Source organism: Oryctolagus cuniculus, chromosome X (assembly GCF_051225735.1).
Source record: "Oryctolagus cuniculus isolate XC-2025 breed Fujian yellow rabbit chromosome X, ASM5122573v1, whole genome shotgun sequence".
In the NCBI taxonomy this organism is placed as follows: domain Eukaryota; kingdom Metazoa; phylum Chordata; class Mammalia; order Lagomorpha; family Leporidae; genus Oryctolagus; species Oryctolagus cuniculus.
Genome location: NC_142888.1, coordinates 32556393 through 32580945, shown reverse-complemented (window position 1 = coordinate 32580945; position 24553 = coordinate 32556393).

Here is a 24553-nt window from a genome sequence, read left to right as displayed (position 1 = left end):
TGCATTACCAGGAGCTGGATCGAAAGTGGAGCAGCTGGGACTCCATCCAGTGCTCTTATGGATGCCCACATTGCAGGTGACAGGTTAACCTGTTTCGCCGCAGTGCTGGCCTCCAACAAAACTTATTTTTATTTTTTAAAAGGATTTTTTTAGATTTTATTTATTTATTTGAGAAGTAGAGTTACAGACAGTGAGAGGGAGAGACAGAGAGAAAGGTCTTCCATCTGCTGGTTCACTCCCCAAATGGCCGCAATGGCTGGAGCTGCGCCGTTCTGAAGCCAGGAGCCAGGAGCTTCCTACAAGTCTCCCATGCAGGTGCAGGGGCCCAAGGACTTGGGCCATCTTCCACTGCTTTCCCAGGCCACAGCAGAGAGCTGGATGGGAAGTGGAGCTGCCGGGACTCAAATCAGTGCCCATATGGGATGCCGGCACCTCAGGTGGAGGATTAACCTACTGTGCCACGGCACCGGCCCCAAAACTTATTTTTTTATTATTATTTATTATTATTTTTTATTTTTTGACAGGCAGAGTGGACAGTGAGAGAGAGAGAGAGACAGAGAGAAAGGTCTTCCTTTGCCGTTGGTTCACCCTCCAATGGCCACCGCGGCCTGAGCACCGCGCTGATCCGATGGCAGGAGCCAGGTACTTATCCTGGTCTCCCATGGGGTGCAGGGCCCAAGCACTTGGGCCATCCTCCCACTGCACTCCCTGGCCACAGCAGAGAGCTGGCCTGGAAGAGGGGCAACCGGGACAGAATCCGGCACCCCGACCAGGACTAGAACCTGGTGTGCCAGCGCCGCAAGGCAGAGGATTAGCCTAGTGAGCCGTGGCGCCGGCTCCCAAAACATTTTTAAATGCCATTTTCCATGAGCTTTTGGACGTGCTCTCATATAGGCACATGAGACTGGAAAACCATCAGGCTCTAGGGCTGCCCAGACATTTTGTGTCTGCAAGAGGACATTAGCAAACTACAAACTGCTCTGAAAACTCCCCAAGTGCTTATCTCCCTGGAGAGCGCCTCTCTCTACACGCTGTCTCCCATTTCCCCAAGGCTCCCATAGGCAAAAATCAGCGTTTGCGAAGGCCTGTTATGTTTCCGATACTCAAAGAACTCAAACTGCAATCCACCAATAGGCAGCAAAAAGCAAGGGAGCTCTGATTCACTAACACCGTGATTTTTTTCTTTACAACTTTCCCTATCAGAGTGATCCATCTAAGAGTCATGAAATTATGCAGGTAACATTTTACATCATTTTTTATCATACACCCAGACGCAGTAACCACAGTGCACCAAGCCTTTTAAAAAAATCCATTCTTTTCACCTCAAACCATTAGCTATAAAAGCGGCATTTACAGGGTTAACACTAGAGCTGCCCAGTGTAAGACGCACTGACAGCTTGCAGAAGCAGCTTATTAAGCTGCAGCAAAGGCTGGAGTGTATTTTCAACACTTTCCCTCACTCTGACTTATGGAAAGCCTTGCTCCAGCCCTGCGAACTGATTTAACTCTTTTCCTTCTTCTTGGAGCAGAGAACGATTCACACCCATAACAACTCAAACCAGCCTTCACTTTTGGGAAAGGTTTGAGCCCTCTCTCTACCCAACTGGAGGAGAGAACAAAAACCGAAGTCATCGGATGAGCTGCACTTGCCCCTCCCTTGAGTCAGCATGGACCAAACCAGCTGGGGGCACCAGAATTGTCTCATCCTCCATTTTTTCTTTATTTTCCCCCAAACAACACCGGAGCCATATTTCAGTGAGTGGGATTGTTCTATTGAATCCCACCACTGCCACCACTGGGTCCCCACCATGTTCCATGATTGACTTGCTAAAATGACTCGCAGCACTCAGGATATAATTGTGTTCATAGCTAAGGTTTGAATAGCAAAAGAATATGTGACAGTGTTGGCAAAGGGAAAAAGATGCAAGTGGAGTCTGGAGGGTGCCATAATAGTCTTCCCCATGCTGTCTCCTTGCTAGGAGGGCTCACACAGAACACACTCTTCCCACAGCAACAAAAAGGCAGCCACTGTGTGGCATGTTCTGCCTATTAGAGACTCAACATCAAGGGCTTTTACTGGAAGGTATTAGCTCCTCTGGGTTCTCAGCCCAGCACATGCCATCATTTCAGACCCACAGAAGGAAAGCAGATGGTCAGTAGAAGCCACAGTGTCTGGATCGCTCAGGCACAGTGAACCCCTCTTATCAGTGAAGCTCCAAACGCTCCTGAGATCCCAGTCTCCAGAAGCCAGTCACTGGCAAACCTTGTCAGCAGAGTTTTCTCAGAACAGCAGTCTGAGGCCTGCTCCGCTCCCTTTCCAGGCACCCACATTATTCAGTCTCAGCAAACAAGACTGATGTCACTGATAAATTTACTGAGACTAGCTTTAAAGTGTGTGTGCCCGTGTGTGTGTGTGTGTGGGTGTGTGTGTATCCCATTATTTCCCAGTTGTTTTCCTAGTGGTCCTGCAGCTGTTATGACCTGAGCTGTTACATACTAACCTCTCCCTTTTAACTGTTAACTTTGGTCTTCCATCTTAGCTCAGCGCTCACCATCAGTCCTTCTTTGAGTGTCTCTGTCATCATTTTGATTATCTGAAGCTTGTTTTTTGATTCCTCAAGATGAGCTTATAAGGATCATAGGCCTTGCGTTCTTGCGTGCTGGGAACAATGTGTCTAAGTCCCCTTAGAGTTGAAACACAGTTTGGGTTGGTATAAATCCCTCAGCTCCTATTCTCTTTTCTGATATCCCTTAACCATTATTCTACTTTGTTCTGGCATAAAGTGTTTCTATCAAATCTTGATGAGAATCTAATTTTCTCATACTTTATGATAGTATGACTTCTTGTTGGTCATTCTGGATGGATATTATTAAGTTCATGATACACTTTTTCAAGTGTTTTTCTACATTCCCACTGCCCAGAGATACTAACTACAAGGATATTAGGCACTGGGGATTTATCTTACCGCTAACATTTTGTTCATTTTTCCTTTTGCATTTCAATTTGGATAATTTTTGTATTAATCAGATTTTGGTTACTACAAGGAAGTACCTGAGACAAGTTATTTATGAAAAAGAGGCTTATTTTGATTCACAGTTCTGTAAATTCAAGCCTAAGCTTCAGTGACCCCATAGTTTGATCCCTGATGAGGGTGGCAAAGTTGGAACTTGCAGCACAGATGGAGGAGGGGCCAGAGAGGATCTCTGCCAGGGAGCAGAGACAGAGAGGCAGAACCTCGCTCAGACTTTCTTTTCTTTTTTCTCTATTTTTTTAAAGATTCAATTATTCATTTGAAAGTCAGAAAGTCAGAGGGAGAGGGAGAGGGAGAGGGAGAGGGAGAGGGAGAGGGAGAGGGAGAGGGAGAGGGAGAGGGAGAGGGAGAGGGAGAGGGAGAGGGAGAGGGATCTTCCAACTTGTGGTTCACTCCCCAAATGGCCACAATAGCTGCAGCTGGCCCAGGCTGAAGCCTGGAGACAGGACCTTCTTTCAGGTCTCACACATGGGTGAGGGGCCAATGGACATGGGCCATCCTCTGCTGCTTTCCCAGGAGCATTAGCAGAGAGCTGGCTCGGAAGTGGAGCAGCCAGGACTCGAACCAGTGCCCATATGGGATGCTGGCGTTGTAGGCAGTGGCTTTACCAGCTATGCTCCAGCACCAGTCACCCTACTCAGACTTTTTAACCAATGCTTTTGTGAGAACTACCTTGCAAGGACACACCACCATAGACCTGAGGGTCTCCCACGAGGCCCAGTTCCTGAACACCAAAATCGGATTAAGTCTCCACACTCTTAGTCCCATTAACTTATGACTTTGGGATCTAAACGTCTGCGTGAGTTCAGAAGGCAAATTATGTTCAAATTGGAAAGTTTCTTTACTCTCTTCAGATTCACCAATCTCTTCTCCTGCAAATTATTTTCTGTTTTTAATCTCATCTAATGTATTATTAATCTCTAGATGTTCTATTTGGGCCATGTCTACTTAATATGCTTGATCTGGGCTTTTGAACATTTGGAATAGGGTTATAGTAGCAATTTTAATATTTGCAACTATTGAATCTATAATCTCTGCATTCTGGGTCATTTTTAATTGATTAATTTTTCTCCAAATTATGCATTATATTTTTAAAAGATTTATTTATTTATGTGAAGGCAGAGTTACAGAGAGGCAGAGGCAGAGCAAGACAGAAAGAGAGGTCTTCCAACTGCCGGTTCACTTCCCAGATGGCCGCAATGGCCCGAGCTGCACTGATCCGAAGCCAGGAACCAGGAGCTTCTTCTGGGTGGGTGTAGGGGCCCAAATACTTGGGCCATCTTTCTCTGCTTTTCCAGGCCATAGCAGAGAGTTGGATTGGAGGTGGAGCAACTGGGACTCAAACAGGAGCCCATATGGGATGCCAGTGTTGCAGGCAGCAGCTTTACCTGTTACCCCACAGCATTGGCCCCTATACAATATATTTTTCTGGTTCTTTGCATGCCTGTTTTTTTTTTTTTATCAGATACAGGCCAGTGGGAATTTTATGTTAATTGGGACTGGGTACTTATGCAACTCCTATAAATATTATTATGCTGCATTCTGAGACACAGTTCATTTACCTGGGAACAGTTTGATTCTTTCAGATTTTGTAGTTAAGATTTATTAGGCTGGGTCAGAGCAGCATTTAGTCTAAGGCTAATTTTGCCCCCAACTACTGAAATAAAAGCCTTCGAAGGACTCTGCTCAATTTCCTGTAAAGTATGAGGCTTTCCATTCTAGCTGGTTGGAACAGGAACTATTCCCAGCCTTCTGTGACCTCTGAGGGTTATTCCCTTTAACCCATTCCAGTGGTTCTTTGCCCAGCCATGTCTAGTTTCCTCACATGCATGAGCTGCAAAGGTGCCCCTCCATACAGCTCTGGAGCTCCTTCCCTCTCTGGTGCCTGCCAGGTGCCTGCCAGGTGAATACATGCTGCCTTGATCTGCGTGGACTCCCAGATCCATCCCCTTAACTCAGGGGAAGCACTGGGCTCTATCTAGGCTCCTCCCTCAGCACTGTGACTAGAAACTATCCAGAGCAAGTCACCCTAAGAATGACTTTGTTTGGGGCTGGTGCTGTGGCGTAGGTTAAGCTTCCACCTGCAGTGCTGGCATCCCGTATGGGCATTGGTTCGAGTCCCAGCTGCTCCTCTTCCAATCCAGCTCCCTGTTGATACTCCTGGGAAAGCAGTGGAAAAATGGCCCAAGTGCTTTGGCCCCTGCACGCACATGGGAGACCAGGAAGAAGCTCCTGGCTCCTGGCTTCAGATTAGCCCAGTTCCGGCCGTTGTTGCCATTTGAGGAGAAGTGAACCAATGGATGGAAGACCATTCTCTCTCTCTCTCTCTCTCTCTCTCTCTCTGTATTTCTGCCTTTCAAATAAATACCTTTTTAAAAAAATCACTTAATTTGTTTCCCCTTTCTCAAGAGTCACTCTTCTTCTTTGTCTGATATCCAGTGCCTTAAAAATCATTTTCTATGACTATTTTACCATTTTAAAGCTGTTACAGGTGTGAGGATAAAACTGGTTCTACTTATGCCTTTCAATCTGTAGCTTCAAATTCTTTTTTAGCTTTTTTTTTTAATTCCAGGAAGCTTTCTTGGATTATACTTCTCATTTTTTTCTTCTGTTAATCCTTGAATTCTTCAAGAACTCCTATGGTGTATGAATTGGACCTTTTCCAAATTTGATATGTGTCATTTGCCCTCTAATCCTCTTTTTTTCTTTTTAGAACATGTTCCAGGGACTGGCACTGTGCCATAGGGGGTTAAGCTGCCGCCTGCAGTGCTGGCATCCCATATGAGTGCCGGTTTGAGTCCCAGCTGCTCCACTTCCGATCCAGCTCTCTGCTGTGGCCTGGGAAAGCAGTAGAAGATGGCCCAAGTCCTTGGGCGCCTGCACACACATGGGAGACCTGGAAGAATCTCCTGGCTCCTGGCTTCAGATCAACACAGCTCCGACCCTTGTGGCCAATTGAGGAGTGAACCAGCTGATGGAAGACCTCGCTCGCTCTCTCTCTCTGTGTCTCTCCTTCTCTCTATGTGTAACTCTGCCTTTCAAATAAATAAATAAATCTTAAAGAAAAAACAACCAAAAACAAAACAAAACATGTTCCAGGCCCCAGGCATTGTCATGTAGTGGGTAAAGCTGCTGCCTGGGATGCCAGCATCCCATACAGGCATCAGTTTGTGTCATGGCTGCTTCATTTCTGATCCAACTCCCTGCTAATGCACCTGGAAAAAGCAGCAGAAGATGGCCCTAGTGCTTTGGGTCCCTGCCACTAATGTGAGAAACCTGGATCAAGTCTAGATCCTGGATCCTGGTTTTGACCTGGCCCAACCCTGGCCATTGAAGCGATCTGAAAAGTGAAGCAGCAGATAGAAGATCCCATGCCCCTCTGTCTTTCCTCCTCTGTAACCCCAACTTTAAAATAGATATATCTTTTTTTTTAATTTTTTTTTTGACAGGCAGAGTGGACAGTGAGAGAGAGAGACAGAGAGAAAGGTCTTCCTTTGCCGTTAGTTCACCCTCCAATGGCCGCCGCGGCCGGCGCACCACGCTGATCCGAAGGCAGGAGCCAGGTGCTTCTCCTGGTCTCCCATGGGGTGCAGGGCCTAAGCACTTGGGCCATCCTCCACTGCACTCCCTGGCCACAGCAGAAAGCTGGCCTGGAAGAGGGGCAACCGGGACAGAATCCGGCGCCCCGACCGGGACTAGAACCCGGTGTGCCGGCGTCGCAAGGCGGAGGATTAGCCTAGTGAGCCGCGGCGCCGGCAAAATAGATATATCTTTAAAAAAAAAAAAAAAAAAAAAAACCTGTGTTCCTCCTTTCTGCCTTCTATTTCTCTAAAACTATTATGTGTTATGGATGTTTGCTTTGTGTCCTTTGTAATTTCGTCTTCTATTCTGAAATGATTTTTCCTTTTATTTCCAAATATTTCTGGAGATCTATCACCATTTCAGAGTTTTTTGTTAGTTCTAATTTATGTTTTTCTTCCATCCCTTTATATGATTTTTGATGTGTTTTAGCTTCTTCAAAATAGCTGACTGCTGTTTTGATCTGTTCTGTGAGCATGTTTCTGGCATGCTTTCATTGACTCTAACGATGGTATTCTACTCTTTTTTCAGTCTTATAGCAACACTGTATGGGATTTGCTCTCTGTATATATTTGCTGCTCTTCTTAGTATCAAATGAGTTTTCTTACACTTTCAGGAGGTGGGGTTCAAGGCAGCTTCTCAAATGTCAGAGCTCCCTCTTCTGTTGTTTTTGCGTAGTGCTCATTTCTGAGATTTCTTGGCTCTATTCCCCCACTTTTATTGGAATATTCTCTTCCCTTATTGAGGTGTGCAAAATAATGATCTCCTAAAAAGAAATCCATATTCTAATCTCTGGAACCTTTAAATGTTGCTATATGGCAAAAAAAGAGGTTTCAAATGTGATTAAATTAAGGATTTTGCGATTAGGTGATCCTGGATCATCCAAGTGGGCTCTTGAGGCAGTCACAAGTGTCCTTAGAAGATGGGGAAATAGGGAGATGACTTAAGTAGAAGAGGAAAAGAAGAGGTAACTACAGCGGTAGCGATGGGAGTAGTGTGGTCACAAGCCAAGGAATGCCAGCCACCACCAGCAGCTGGAAGAGGCTCCCTTAAAGCTCCTGAAGGGAGTGTGGTTATTCCAACACTTTGATCTAGGCCCAGTGATACGGATTTTGGATTTCTGCCCTCTAGACCTATAAAAATAAATTTCTATTGTTTTAAGACACCAAGTTTGATAATTTGCTACACCTAGTATAGGAAACTAATACAGTTTGGTATCAGAAGTGGGGTGTTGGGCCAGCGCTGTGGCAGAGTGGGTTAAAGCCCTGGTCTGAAGCACCGGCATCCCATGTAGGCGTCTGTTTAAGACCCGGCTGCTCCTCTTCCGATCCAGCTCTCTGCTATGGCCTGGGAAAGCAGCAGCAGATGGCCCAAGTCCTTGGGCCCCTGTACCCACATGGGAGACCTGGAAGAAGCTCCTGGCTCCTGGCTTCAGACTGGCGCAACTCCACCCATTTCGGCCATCTGGGGAGTGAACCAATGGATGGAAAACCTCTCTCTCTGTCTCTACCTCTCTCTGTAACTCTGTCTTTCAAATAAATAAAATAAATCTAAAAAAGACAAAAGAAGTGAAGTGTTGTAACAAGTACCTAAAAATGTGGAAGTTGCTTTGGAATAGGGTAATTGGACAATAGGCCAAAAGAATTCTGAGGAATGTGATTTTTAAAAAACCTTAGAGGCTGGCACTGTGGTGTGGCAGGTAAAGCCACCACCTGTGGCACTGGCATCCCATATGGGTGCTGGTTTGTGTCCCAGCTACTCCACTTGAGATCCAGCTTCCTGTTAATCTACCTGGGAAAGCAGTGGAGGATGGCCCATGTGCTTGGGCCCCTGCACCCACAGGGGAAACCTGGAAGAAGCGCTGGGATTCTGACGACCCAGCCCCAGCTGTTGCAGCCATTCAGGGAGCGAACCAGCAGGTGGAAGATTCGTCTCTCTCTCTCCCTCTCCCTCTCCCTCTCCCTCTCCCTCTCCCTCTCCCTCTCCCTCTCTCTCCCCCTCTCTCCCTCCCTCCCTCCCTTTGCGTTTTAAATAAATAAATCTTTTTAAAAAGAAAACAAAAAAGCTTAGATTTCCTACAACAGACTGTTGGTAGAAAATGTGGATTTTGAAAATGCTGCTGGTGAGGACTCGGAAAGCAAGGAATATGGTAGAGAAAGTCTATATCATCTTAGAGAATACATATATCATCACAGGTAGAATGTTAGTATACATTCAGCCACTGAAGGTGTTGGTGAGAGCTCAGAAGGACATGGGAAACATATTATTGGAAACTGTCCCAATGGTGATCATTGTTATAAAGTGATGGATAGCTCATCTTGATTATGTCCTACAGTTATGTAAAAAGCAGGCTTGTAAGCAATGAACTTGGATATTTAGGTAATTTCTCGGGCTGTGGCATTCTGGTTTAGCAGTAAAAAACAGGATAATACAAGCGTTAATGCTCCTTGAAGAGACATCGAGGGAGATGACATAGAAGAGAAGACAATGTGACCATTTAGGAGAGATTGAAGTGTTGCAGTCACAAACCAATAAATCTTAGCAGCCTCTGTTAGGAGCAGAGAGAATACATTTTTGTTGTTTTTTAAACCACTCAGTTTCAGGTAATTTGTCACAGCAGCCTTAGGAAATGAATGCATAAGAGATCTGTTGTATAACATGATAACCATAACTAAAAGTAATATATTGAATATTTGAAAATTGTTAACAGAATGCATTTTTTTTATGTTCAAGGACTGCTTTTTTTTTAACTTTTATTTAATGAATATAAATTTCCAAAGTACAGCTTATGGATTACAATGGCTTCCCCCCCATAACATCCCTCCCACCCGCAACTCTCCCCTTTCCCACTCCCTCTCCCCTTCCATTCACATCAAGATTCATTTTCGATTATCTTTACATACAGAAGATCAGTTTAGCTTACATTGAGTAAAGATTTCAACAGTTTGCTCCCACACAGAAACATAAAGTGAAAAATACTGTTTGAGTACTAGTTATAGCATTAAATCTCAATGTACAGCACACTAAGGACAAAGATCCTACATGAGGAGTAAGTGCACAGTGACTCCTGTTGTTGACTTAACAAATTGACACTCTTGTTTATGGCATCAGTAATCACCCTAGGCTCTTGTCATGAATTTCCAAAGTACAGCTTATGGATTACAATAGCTTCCTCCCCCCCCCATAACTTCCCTCCCACCCACAACGCTCCCCTCTCCCACTCCCTCTCCCCTTCCCCTTCACATCAAGATTAATTTTCAATGATCTTTATACACAGAAGATCAATTTAGCACATATTAAGTAAAGATTTCCACATTTTGCACCCACACAGAAACACAAAATGTAAAATACTGTTTGAGTACTAGTTATAGCATTAATTAAACACCTAAGAGTAATTGTGTATTGATTACAGAGTTCAACCAATAATTTTACGTAGAACATAAAATGCAACTTTTGTATTGTTGTGGTCCCCCCCCAACCTCCCTCCCTCCCGTGGCCCTCCCCTCTCCCACTCCCTCTCCCATCCCACCCTTCATCACGTTTCATTTTCAATTACCTTCATATACTGAAGATCAACTTAGTATATACTAAGCAAGGATTTCAACAGGCTGCACTCACACAACCGAACCAGGTATAGGGTATTGTTAGACTAGTAGTGTTGTTTTTAAGTTTCATAGTTAAACACATTAAGGGCAGAGATCCTACGTGGGAAGCATGTACCCAGTGACTCCCGTTGTTGATTTAACAATTGGCACTCTTATTTATGATGTCAGCAATCACCCGAGACTCTTGTTATGAGCTGTCTAGGCTATGGAAGCCCCTTGAGTTCAGCAACTCTGAACTTGTTTAGTCAAGGCCTTATCACAGTGGAGGTTCCTTCCTCCCTTCAGAGAAAGGCGCCTCTTTCCTTGATGGCCTGTTCCTTCTGCTGGGGTCTTGTTCACCAGGATCTTGCATTTAGATTGTTTTTTGCCACTGTGTCATGGTTTTCCATGCCTGTGAGACAAGAGAATGCATTTTGAGTGTTTTTTTACTGAAAATAATATGTGTTGGGGCCCAGAACTGTGGCATAGCAGGTAAAGCCTGTGCCTGCAGTGCCGACATCCCATATGGGCGCTGGTTCAACTCCCAGCAGCTCTACTTCCAATCCAGCACTCTGCTGTGGCCTGGAAAAGCAGTAGAAGATGGCCCAAGTCCTTGGGCCCCTGCACCCATGTGGGAGACCTGGAAGAAGCTCCTGGCTCCTGGCTTCAGATCGGCACAGCTCCAGCCATTGCAGACAATTGGGGAATGAAACAGCGGATGGAAGACCTCTCTCTCTCTCTCTCTCTCTCTCTCTCTCTGCCTCTCCTTCTCTCTGTGTGTAACTCTGACTTGCAAATAATTAAATAAATCTTTTAAAAAAGAAAATATATATGTGAGGTAATACAAATGTTAATGAGCTTGATTTAGTCAATCCACAACATATACCTATTTCAAAACATCGTGTTATTCACCTGCTATATGGTGATTTATAAGATATGAATGTGTGTGTGTGTGTGTGTTGACATCATTTTCTGACACAGAGCTCTTAAAATTGTAGGAATCGCCAGAATTACAAGACTGTCTTTTGTGACAAGTAGCTGCTGACCCCTTCATATCTTCACAATGAGGCCTGGTCACCTGAAAGACCAAGGAGTGATTAAAGACTTGGGATTTGCAGTCTCATCCCCCAACCTCTAGGAAAGGGAAAGAGCTCAAGGTTGAGTTGATCACAGCCTTAGTTCATTTTCTGTTGCTATAACCAAATACTACAGATGGGATAAGTTACAAAGAAATTTATTTCTTACAGTTTTGGAAGCTGGAGAGTCCAAGTTGAGGGGCTGTATGTATTAAGAACCTTCTTGCTGGTGGGGACTTTGCAGAGTCCCAACGTGGTACAGGGTATCCCATGGCAAGAGATAGCCAAGGCATCTTTTATTTTGTATTATTTTTAAAATGTATTTATTCATTTTTATTTATAAACAGCTTTATTTATAAAATTATTTATTTGAAAGGCAGAGAGAGAGAGAGAGAGAAACAGAGGGCCCCATCTTCTAGTCCACTTTCTAAATGACTGCAATAGTCAGGGCTGGGTTAAGTCAATGACAAGTGCCTGGAACTCAATCAAGGTCTCCCACATGGGTGACAGGGACCCATCCACTTGAACCATCACATGCTGTCTCCAGGGTACATATCAGCAGGAAGCTGGGATTGGGAACAGAGCCAGGACTCAACGCCAGGCACTCCAATATGGGATACAGATGCTCCAAGTGGTGTTTTAACAATTACACCACATGTCCACCTCTCATCTATCTTTTATTTATGTTTAAAAAGTATTTACTTATATGAAAATTATCAATTATCTAAATGTAATAAATATTAACCTCTTTGTATCTTATGAGAAAACAATGTAATCTCTACTGCTATGTCCTCCCAACAAAAAATATTCACTTGTCTTACTACTTCAAAGAAGTGATCAACACATTTTTTAAAAATTTATTTTATTTATTTGAAAGACAGAGTTACAAAGAAAGGTAGAGACAGAAAGAGAGGTCTTGCATCCGCTGGTTCACTCCCCAAATGGCCACAATGGCTGGAGCTAGGCTGATCCGAAGCCAGGACCAGGAGTTTCTTCCTGGTCTCCCACACCGGTGCAGGGGCCCAAGGACTTGGGCCATCTTCTACTGCTTTCCCAGGCCATAGCAGAGAGCTGGATCGGAAGTGGAGCAGCCAGGACTTGAACTGGCACCCATGTGGGATGCCGGTGCTTCAGACCAGGGCTTTAACATGCTGTGCCACAGCATCGACCCCTCAATACCTTTTTTTAAACTTTCATTTAATAAATATAAATTTCCAAAGTACAACTTTTGGATTATAGCGGCTTTTCCCCCCATAACCTCCCTCCCACCCGCAACCATCCCATCTCCCCCTCCCTCTTCCATCCCATTCTTCATCAAGATTAATTTTCAATTATCTTCATATACAGAAGATCAACTTGGTATATACTAAGATTTCAACAGTTTGCACCCACACAGATACACAAAGTATAAAGTACTGTTTGAGTAGTAGTTTTACCATTAATTCTCATAGTAAAACACATTAAGGACAGAGATCCTACATGGGGAGTAAGTGTACAGTGACTCCTGTTGTTGATTTAACAATTGACACTCTTGTTTATGGCGTCAGTAATCACCCTAGGCTCTTGTCATGAGTTGCCAAGGCTGTGGAAGCCTTTTGAGTTCTCCAACTCCAATCTTATTTAGACAAGGCCATAGTCAAAGTGGAAGTTCTCTCCTCCCTTCAGAGAAAGGTACCTCCTTCTTTGATGGCCCGTTCTTTCCACTGGGATCTCACTCACAGAGATCTTTCATTTGGGTCTTTTTTTCTTTTGGCCACAGTATCTTGGCTTTCCATGCCTGAGAAACTCTCATGGGCTTTTTAACTGGATCTGAATGCCTTAAAGGCTGATTCTGAGGCCAGAGTGCTGTTTAGGGCATCTGCCATTCTAAAAGTCTGCTGTGTATCCTGCTTCCCATGTTGGATCGTTCTCTCCTTTTTAATTCTATCAGTTATTATTAGCAGACACTAGTCTTGTTTATGTGATCCCTTTGACACTTAATTCTATCTTTATGATCAATTATGAACTGAAACTGATCACTTTGACTAGTAAGATGGCATTGGTACATGCCACCTTGATGGGATTGATTTGGAATCCCCTGGCACATTTCTAACTCTACCATAGGGGTAAGTCCGATTGAGCATGTGCCGAACTGTACATCTCCTCCTTCTCTTATTCCCACTCTTATGTTTAACAGGAATCACTTTTCAGTTAAATTTAAATACCTAAGAATAATTGTGTGTTAATTAAAGAGTTCAACCAATGGCATTAAATAGAACAAAAAAATGCTAAAGGGAATAAAATAGTAAGTTGTTCCTCGACAGTCAGGACAAGGGCTGATCAAGTCATTGTTTCTCATAGTATCCATTTCACTTCTACAGGTTTCCTTTTAGGCACTCAGTTAGTTGTCACAGATCGGGGAGAACATATATTTGTCCCTTTGGGACTGGCTTATTTCACTCAGCATGATGTTTTACAGATTCCTCCATTTTGTTGTAAATGGCAGGATTTCATTTTTTTTACTGCTGTATAGTATTCTATAGAGTACATATCCCATAATTTCTTTATCCAGTCTTCTGTTGATGGGCATTTAGGTTGATTCCATGTTTTAGCTATTGTGAATTGAGCTGCAATAAACATTGAGGTGCAGACAGTTCTTTTATTTGCCAATTTCCTTTGGGTAAATTCCAAGGAGTGGGATGCTGTCTTCCATGGTGGCTTTACCAGTTTGCATTCCCACCAACAGTGGGTTAGTGTGCCTTTTCTCCCACATCCTCTCCAGCATCTGTTGTTAGTTGATTTCTGTATGTAAGCCATTCTAACCGGGGTGAGGTGAAACCTCATTGTGGTTTTGATTTGCATTTCCCTAATGGCTAGTGATGCTGAACATTTTTTCATGTGTCTGTTGGCTGTTTGGATTTCCTCTTTTTTTTTTTTTTTTGACAGGCAGAGTTAGAGAGAGAGAGAGAGACAGAGAGAAAGGTCTTCCTTTTTCTGTTGGTTCACCCCCAAAATGGCCACTACAACTGGCGCGCAGTGCCAATCCGAAGCCAGGAGCCAGGTGCTTCCTCCTGGTCTCCCATGCGGGTGCAGGGCCTAAGCACTTGGGCCATCCTCCACTGCCTTCCCGGGCCACATCAGAGAGCTGGACCGGAAGAGGAGCAACTGGGACAGAATCCGGCGCCCCAACCAGGACTAGGACCTGGGGTGCCGGTGCAACAGGAGGAAGATTAGCCAAGTGAACTGTGGTGCTGGCCTGGATTTCCTCTTTTGAAAATTGTCTATTTAGGTCCTTGGCCCATCTCTTAAGTGGGTTGTTTGTTTTGCTGTTGTGGAGTTTCTTAATCTTTTTGTAGATTCTGGTTATTAATCCTTTATCAGTTATATAATTTCAAATATTTTCTCCCATTCTGTTGGTTGCCTCTTCATTTTCCTGACTGTTTCTTTTGCAGTACAGAAGCTTCTCAATTTGATGTAATTCCAATTGCTAATTCTGCTTTTGACTGCCTGTGCCTCTGGGGTCTTTTCCAAGAAATCTTTGCCTGTGCTTATATCTTGCAGGGTTTCTCCAATATTCTCTAATAATTTGAGGGTGTTGGGTCATAGATTTAGGTCTTTAATCTATGTTGAGTGGATTTTTGTGTAAGTTGTAAGGTAGGGGTCTCGCTTCATGCTTCTGCACGTGGAAATCCAGTTTTCCGAGCACCATGTATTGAATAGACTGTCCTTACTACAGGAATTGGTTTTAGATCCTTGATAGAATATAAGTTGGCTGTAGATGTTTGGATTGATTTCTGGTGTCTCTATTCTGTTCCATTGGTCTATCCATCTGTTTCTGTACCAATACCATGCTGTTCTGATTATAAATGCCCTGCAGTAAGTCTTGAAATCTTGTATTGTGATGCCTCCAGCTTTGTTTTTGTTGTACAAGATTGCTTTAGCTATTCGAGGTCTCCTGTGTCTCCATATGAATTTCAGTATCATTTTTTCCAGATCTGAGAAGAATGTCTTTGGTATTTTGATTGTTGTCACATTGAATCTATAAATTACTTTTGGGAGAATGGACATTTTGATGATATTGATTCTTCCAATCCACGAGCATGGAAGATTTTTCCATTTTTTGGTATCCTCTTCTATTTCTTCATTTAAGATTTTGTAATTCTCATCGTAGAGATCTTTAACATCCTTGGTTAAGTTTATTCCAAGGTATTTGATTGTTTTTGTAGCTATTGTGAATGGGATTGATCTTAGCAGTTCTTTCTCAGCCGTGGCATTGCTTGTGTATACAAAGGCTGTTGATTTTTGTGCATTGATTTTATATCCTGCTACTTTTCCAAACTCTTCTATGAGTTCCAATAGTCTCTTAGTAGAGTTCTTCGGATCCCCTTGAGAAAGAATCATATCATCTGCAAAGAGGGATAGTTTGACTTCTTCCTTCCCAATTTGTATCCTTTAATTTCTTTTTCTTGCCTAATGGCTCTGGCTAAAACTTCTAGTACTATCTTGAATAGCAATGGTGAGAGTGGGCATCCCTGTCTGGTACCTGATCTCAGTGGAAATGCTTCCAACTTTTCCCCATTCAATAGGATGCTGGCCATGGTTTTTTCATAAATTGCCTTGATTGTGTTGAGGAATATTCCTTCTATACCCAATTTGATTAGAGTTTTCATCATGAAAGGGTGTTGTATTTTATCAAATGCTTTCTCTGCATCTATTGAGATAATCATATGGTTTTTCTTCTGCAGTCTGTTAATGTGGTGAATCACATTGATTCATTTGCGAATGTTGAACCATTCCTGCATACCAGGGATAAATCCCACTTGGTCTGGGTGGATGATCCTTCTGATGTGTTGTTGCATTCTATTGGCCAGAATTTTATTGAGGATTTTTGCGTCTATGTTCATCAGGGAAATTGGTCTGTAATTCTCTTTCTCTGCTGCATCTTTTTCAGGCTTAGGAATTAAAGTGATGCTGGCTTCATAGAAAGAATTTGGTAGGATTCCCTCTCTTTCAATTGTTTTGAATAGTTTGATAAGAATTAGAGTTAGTTCTTCTTTCAATGTCTGCTAGAATTCAGCAGTGAATCCATCCAGTCCTGGGCTTTTCTTTGTTGGGAGGGCCTTTATTACTGATTCAATTTCTGACTCGGTTATGGATCTGTTTAGGTTTTCTATGTCTTCATGGTTCAATTTAGGTAGGTTGTATGTGTTTAGGAATCTATTCATTTCTAATAGATTTCCCAGTTTGCTGCCATACAACTCTTTGTAGTAATTTCTGATGACTCTTTTTATTTCTGTAGTGGCTGTTGGTACATTCCCTTTTTCATCTATGATTTTATTTTTTTTATTTTTTTTTTTTACAGGCAGAGTGGACAGTGAGAGAGAGAGACAGAGAGAAAGGTCTTCCTTTTGCCATTGGTTCACCCTCCAATGGCCGCCGCGGCTGGCGCGCTGCGGCCGGCACACCGCGCTGATCCGATGGCAGGATCCAGGAGCCAGGTGCTTTTCCTGGTCTCCCATGGGGTGCAGGGCCCAAGCACCTGGGCCATCCTCCACTGCACTCCCTGGCCACAGCAGAGAGCTGGCCTGGAAGAGGGGCAACCGGGACAGAATCCGGCACCCCGACCGGGACTAGAACCCAGTGTGCCGGCGCCGCTAGGCAGAGGATTAGCCTAGTGAGCCGCGGCGCCAGCCTCATCTATGATTTTATTGATTTGGGTCTTCTCTCTCCTTTTTTTAGTTAGTTGGGCCAACAGTATGTCAATTTTGTTTATTTTTTCAAAAAACCAGCTCTTTGTTTTATTGCTCTTTTGTAATTTTTTATTCAATTCTGTTTTAATTTTAATTATTTCTCTTCTACTAGTTTTGGGTTTGGTTTGCTGTCATTTTTCTGGATCCTTGAGATGCATTGATAGCTCATTTATTTGGTGCCTTTCCAATTTCCTGATGTAGGCACCTATTGCTATAAACTTTCCTCTTAACACTGCTTTTGCTGTATCCCATAAGTTTTGATATGTTGTGTTGCTATCTTCATTTGCTTCCAGAAAGTTTTTGATTTCTCTTTTGATTTCTTCCATGACCCACTGTTCATTCAGGAGCATGCTGTTTAGTTTCCATGTGTTCGCATATGCTCTAGGGATTCCTGAGTTGCTAATTTCTACCTTCATTCCATTGTGGTCTAAGAAGATGCATGATATGATTTCGATTCTTTTGAATTTGCTGAGACTTGCCTTATGGCCTAGTATGTGGTCAATCCTAGAGTAGGTTCCATGTACTGCTGAGAAGAATGTGTATTCTTCAAGTGTAGGATGAAAAGTTCTGTAGATATCTGTTAGATCCATTTGGGCTATAGTGTCGATTAAATGTGCTGTTTCCTTGTTGACTTTCTGTCTGGTTGATCTGTCTATTGCTGAAAGTAGAGTATTGAAGTCCCCCAATACTATTGTATTGGAGTCTAAGTCTCCCTTTTAGTTCCTTAACATATCTTTTAAATAACCCGGTGCCCTGTAATTAAGTGCATATATGTTTATAATAGTCACATCTTCTTGTTGAATTGATCCCTTAATCATTATATAGTGCCCCTCTTTTTCTCTCTTAACAGTTCTTGTGTTAAAGTTTATTTTGTCTGATATTAAGATGGCTACGCCAGCTCTTTTTTGGTTTCTGTTGGCATGGAATATCTTTTTCCAACCTTTCACTTTCAGCCTGCATGCATCTTTGTTGGAAAGATGTGTTTCTTGTAAGCAGCAAATAGATGGGTTTTGTTTTTTAATCCATTCAGCCAGTCTGTGTCTTTTAACTGGAGAGTTGAGGCCATTTACATTCAAAGTGACTATTGATAAGTAGTGACTTTACCCTGCCATTTTTCCAAAGATATTTCTAATATATACTTTGAACTTCTTGTGATCTTTTACTGGGAGATTTTCTTCCTTTACCTTCTTTCATATTGATGATCGTGTTTCTGTGTTTCTGTGTGTAACACATCTTTAAGCATCTTTTGCAGGGCTGGATGAGTGGTGACAAATTCTTTCAATTTCTGTTTGCTATGAAAGGTCTTTATTTCACCTTCATTCACAAATGAGAGCTTTGCAGGATATCATATTCTGGGATGGCAGTTTTTTCTCTTAGCACTTGGGCTATATCTCACCATTCCCTCCTAGCCTGTAGTGTCTGCTGTGAGTCTAATTGGAGATCCTCTGAGAATAATCTGGAATTTCTCTCTTGCACATTTTAGAATCTTTTCTTTATGTTTCACTGTGGTGAGTTTCATTACAATGTGTCATGGTGAGGATCTCTTCTGGTCATGTTTATTTGGTGTTCTGTGTGCTTCCTGTACTTGGATGTCTCTTTCTTTCTCCAAAACCTGGGAAGTTTTCTGCTAGTATCTCACCAAAAAGGCCTTCTAATCCTTTCTCTCTCTCCATGTCTTCAGAAACTCCTAGAACTTGAATGTTAGTTTTTTTTTTTAATAATATACTGTAGATTCCCAACAGTATTTATTAGATTTGTAATTTCCTCTTCTTGTCTTTGGTTTGACTGTATACTTTCCTGTGCTCTAAGTCTGATATTCTCTCTTCTGCCTCACTGATTCTGTTTTTAAGGCTGTCAACTGTGTTTTTATTTGTTCTATTAAATTCTTCATTTCATTTTTATTTCTCTTCAATATCTCAATTTCATGTTCTACTAAATTCTTCATTTCATTTTAATTCCTCCTTAAGATTTAATTTTCATGAGAGAGATTTTATTTGATGTCCTGCATGGATTTCAGTAGTTCATGCATTTGTTTTTTGGTTACTTCTAAATATTCTTATTACCCCTCAATACATTTTTAAAAGTTGGGTCTTTTGATATGGTGTAACTAGTTAAAAACGTATGTCAGCTGGAACCCTTCTATCCCTGCACAGTGATGCTCTCTCTTTAACTGTTAGTTTGATACACCCACCTCCCCAGGATGCAGTGGTTGCATCCAGGACCAAAGCATATGCTCAGAACCCATCCCAGTTGTATTTCTGATTGGGGTGCCACCTCCTGCCTTATAAAAAGAGGTGAAGGATGAGGAAGGATGGGAAAGAGCTTTTTTTTTTTTTAACAGCAGAATGCACTCAGGGCTACCACTCTTGTTTTTCTCTGCCATGGACTAGTCTCAGATGGACTGCTCCCATATTTGCTTGGAGGTACCATTTTTGGTACCACTTTCTTTTTCATTTACGGGTAACTCTTTGACCCACTCATGTTGAGTACTTCACTGTGTAGGGCTGCCCACATTTTCATGTGAATGTGTGTTTATTCCCTCACTGTTAAATAAATTCGGTTCCTGTTTTTACACAATACTAGTCCAGGCAGGAACCTGTATTGGAAATGAATATATTCATTGCTCACATCACTTTGACAGATTGCATTCTGTAGGATTCAATAAGTTAAAGTATTAACAAAATATCTGAACCAGTCGGAAATTAAGAAACGCTACCCTAAATAAATCTGGACTAAATGGGTTTATGGTATATAAACTATTCTCAATTTATTTGATAAAGAAAAACTTTAAGTGGCTGGCATTGTGGCATAGCAGGTTACGCCACTGTGTACATTGCAGACACCCCATATCAGAGTGCAAGCTCAAGCCTTGGCTGTTCCACTTCTGATCTAGCATAGATGATGGCTCAAGTGTTTGGGCCTCCGCCATCCATATAAGAGGTCAGGATGGAGTTCCACATTCCCGGCTTTGGCCTGGCCCAGATCTGGCTGTTGCAAGCCATTTGAGGTATGAGCCAGTTGATGGAAGAGATTATTCTATGTTTCTCCCTCTCTCCTCTGTCACTGTGCCTTTCAAAAAAATACTTTTTAAAAAGAATAACCTTAAAATCAAACTGAAAAACATTGCTTGAAAAATCAGATAACAATCATACACAAATATGAATTAAAAATTATAAATAAAATATTAGCAAATCAAACCTAGATGTAACTCAATCTAGCTCTCTGCTATGGCCTGGGAAAGCAGTAGAACATGGCCCAAGTCCTTGGACCCCTGCCCCTTGCATGGGAGACCCAGAAGAAGCTCCTGGCTCCAGGCTTCAAATGGGCCCAGCTCCAGCTGTTGCGGCCATTTGGGGAGTGAACCAGTGGATGGAAGATCTTTATCTCTCTATCTGCCTCTGCCTTTCTGCTACTCTGCCTTTTAAATAAATAAATAAATAAGTAGGAAACTTATTATTAAAGTTGACAACATTTAAAAAAAATGGCACAAAACCTGATACTAATGTGTACAATGTTTAAATCCTCCCCATTAACATTGACAACCAGAAAGGGATGTTTTCTGCTACATCTATTACTTGATGTTATGTCAAAGGCTCAATCTTTGCAATGTCCAATGCAAATTTCTGCAATGATGGAAATATTTTATATTTAGTACCAACCAATACAGTAACTACTAGGCATATGCAGCTTTTGAGCACTTGAAATATAACTAGGCAACTCAGAAAATGAATTTTAAATCTTATTTAGCTTAAATTTAAGCAGCATATAAGCCTAGAGGCTGCCATATTAAATGGCTAAGACAGTGAGAAAAGATGAACAAATAATCATATCAAATATCAGCTAAAGGGGCACCCATTTGGCCTAGCAGTTAAGATGTCAGTTAAAATGCCTGTTTCCCTAGGGGCCAGTGCTGTGGCTCACTTGGTTAATCCTCCGCCTGTGGTGCTAGCATCCCATATGGACACCAGTTCTAGTCCCGGTTGCTCCTCTTCCAGTCCAGCTCTCTGCTGTGGCCCGGGAATGCAGTGGAGGATGGCTCAAGTGCTTGGGCCCTGTACCCATGTGCCATAGCGGCCATTTGGGGAGTGAACCAGCGGAAGGAACACCTTTCTCTCTGTCTGTCTCTCTCACTGTCTATAAATGTCAAAAAAAATTTTTAATAAATACCTGTATCCCACAACAGAATATCTAGGTTCAATACCTGGCTCTGGCTCCTAATTCCAGCTTCCTGCTAATGCACAACCTGGATGCATCAGTGATTGTTCAAGTACATGGGTTCCTACCATTCATGTGGGATACCTGGATTGAGTTCCTGGCTCCTGGCTCCTGGCTTCTTGCTCCTGGTTCCTCGTCCCTGGATGCAGGCTCCTGGCTTCTGCCTTATGCCATCTCCGGCCATTGTGAACATTTCAGTGAACCAGTAGATGGGAGCTCTCTCTTTCTGTCTCTCTCTCTCTCAAATAAATACATTAAAAATTTTTTAAATATCAGATAAATACAGAATATTATCTATATCTAATATAATTGTATAATCAGAAAAATAATTAAGAAATATAACTAAGAAATATACTAAATAAGAAAAATATTATATAACTACAGTTATTTAGCACGATATATAGTATGAAAAATACTAAGTAGAATTGATAAAATGTTGATAAGGAGCTGAACACCAGATAAAATTATAAAATGAGTACTTGTTCCTATACTAGCAGTAAGCAGATGAGATTGGCAAAAATAAATCATAAGAAGCACAACAATATGTTAGCAATACCTAAAAAAATAGCCAAAATGTTGATTCATCCGGTTCTCCCATGTGGCTGCAGAGGCCTAAGGACTTGGGCCATCTTCTGCTGCTTTCCCAGGCGCATTAGTGGAGAGCTGGATCCGAAGTGGAGCAGCCAGGACGTGAACCGGCACTCATATTGGATGCCAGTATTGTAGGTGGCAACTTTACCCATTATGCCACAACACCAGCCTCAGTTTCGGCATTCTAGTAAACAGATAGATTTGGAAGGAAGGAAGGAAGGAAGGAAGGAAGGAAGGAAGGAAGGAAGGAAGGAAGGAAGGAAGGAAGGAAGGAAGGGGGAGGGAAGGAAGGAAGGAAGGAAGGAAGGAAGGAAGGAAGGAAGGAAGGAAGGAAGAGGGAAGGAAGGAAGGAAGGAAGGAAGGAAGGAAGGAAGAGGGAAGGAAGGAAGGAAGGAAGGAAGGAAGGAAGGAAGGAAGGAAGGAAGGAAGAGAGGGAGGGATTGAGGGAGGAATCGAGAGAGGAATGAATCCCCTTACTCTTTTTGTTCTGGAAAATGGCTTATTGAAAATAACTTATGGATGCCCCTCTTGTTTGCCAATGAGGCAGCCAGACAAACCCTCCAAATTCCCAGGTTTTGCCTCAAAAATTACTAGACGAGGTAGTTGTCCCCACTGATGAATTGGAACAAGATAACTGTTAGCCAAACTTGAGTCAGGCTTCTTTCTTTCCTGCAGGCTCCTGAACTCTGCTTGCCCCAAGCCCCAGCAAGCACCAAAAACAAACATGGTACAACAGCTTCTCGTGGGAATGCGCACTGGCAATCAGCTCCCACTGCTCATTTCCCCTTTCATGTGCAGCTTCCTCTCCACAGATTCTGCTTATCACCACTTGCTTCCTTCTCACTCTATAAAAGAAAAAGCCTTTTTCTGTTTGCTTTTGAGATGCCTGCAGACTTCTGAGATGCAAGAGGTCTCCCTGTAGCAACAATCTTTCCTCCTAAGGAAAGTCTCTCCCTAAGTCCAAAAACAAACTTGATCTGGATCTCACGCCATACACCAGGGTAAATTCCAAACAGGTTAAAGGTTTAAATAGAAACAATTAAAACAATAAAACATTGAAATAAATGTTAAGACTATCTTTCTGGAACTATCTGGAATAGGGCTGGGGAATCATGCAAGACAGGAAATACATAAATCATAAAAGATAGCTTAGACATTCCTGATCAGAGATTATATTTTTCTAACTATATTAAAGGACATCTATAATATGCAAAGGACAAATAGAGTTAGGGAAAAATATTACAATGTAACTGACAGCTAATATCCCTAATTACAAATAGCTTCTACAAATTGATTTTAAAAAGTCACCCAAAAGAAAACTGGACAAAGGATATGAAAACCTGGAGAAGATGAAATCTAAATGGCCAAAAATGGAAGAAAATGTTCCATTGCATAAGCATTCAGGAAAATGCAAATTAAATCAATTAAACAGTATTAGTTCTCAGAATGGCAAAAATTAAAGACAGCATCAATTTTAATGAACTCATATTTTGCTGGTGGGATTAGCAAATGTTACAGTCTTTTGCAGGAAGGACTTTGGCTGAATCTACTTACCAACCACAAATACTCTTACCTTAATTTAATACTACAACCTCAAAATACACAAAAAAATTGACTGGCACAATTAAAACTTGACTTGCAGAGAAGGAGAACATCCTCTCTTTAATTCCTCTCAGTAACTCATGGTTGATAGCAGGAGAAATTCATCAGGAAAGATATAAACAATTTAAATGGCCCAACTAAGAAGTTTGAACGAATAGATACACAGAACACAGTAAACCCAATGTTGTAATGTGTGTTTTGCCATCTCACGAGTCTTGTGATTTTTTAAAAAAGATTTTTTAATTTATTTGAAAGGCAAAGTTACAGAGAGAGAGAGAGTGAAAGAGAGAGAGAGAGAGAGGTTTTCCATCCACTGGTTCACTCTCCAAATGGCCACAACAGCCAGAGCTGTGCCGGTCCAAAGCCAGGAGTCAGGAGCTTCTTGCGGGTCTCCCACGTGGGTATAGGGGTCCAAGGACATGGGCCATCTTCCACTGTTTTCCCAGGCACATGAGCAGAGAGCTTGATGGGAACTGGAGCAGCTGGGATATGAACTGGCGCCCATATGTGATGGTAGCACTGCAGGCAGCACCTGAACCCATTACACCACAGCACTGGCCCCAGTATATTGATACTTTAATTATTATTAGTGTGTCCCTGCTTTGACAGCACTAATTCCATTTTGAGCTTTCTCTTGTAACACAAGCTATAACTGAGTCAAATGGCTGGCTGATAGTCATTTTGATGACTGGCATGACTGATGACCACAATGACAAATGTGTGGTGATATGCAAATGAGATAGTTGATGCCTGGGACTCTTCCTTTCCAAATTCACATCTGGGAGCTGAGACAATGCAACTTTTGAAACCATAAATACCAGTACCTTCAGACTGCCATTTTGAGACACATCCCATTGTGAGTCCATGGTCTTGGGGTATTCACTCTGACAAGGCATCAGCTGCTGGAGGGTTTGCACAAGTCAGTAGTCTTTTGACTTCATGATTGGCGGCACTCCAGACCAGTGTGAGCATGATCTTGAAAGACTGCTCTCCTAGACCATTCAGACAACTTCTTCCAATGCTATAAGATGGGTTCAAGTTGTGGTGCTGTGGGTTAAGTGCCGGCATCCCAAATGAGCAACAGCTTCCCATCCAGATCCTTGCTAACACATCTGTGAAAGCAGCAGAAGATGGCCTGCCCCTGC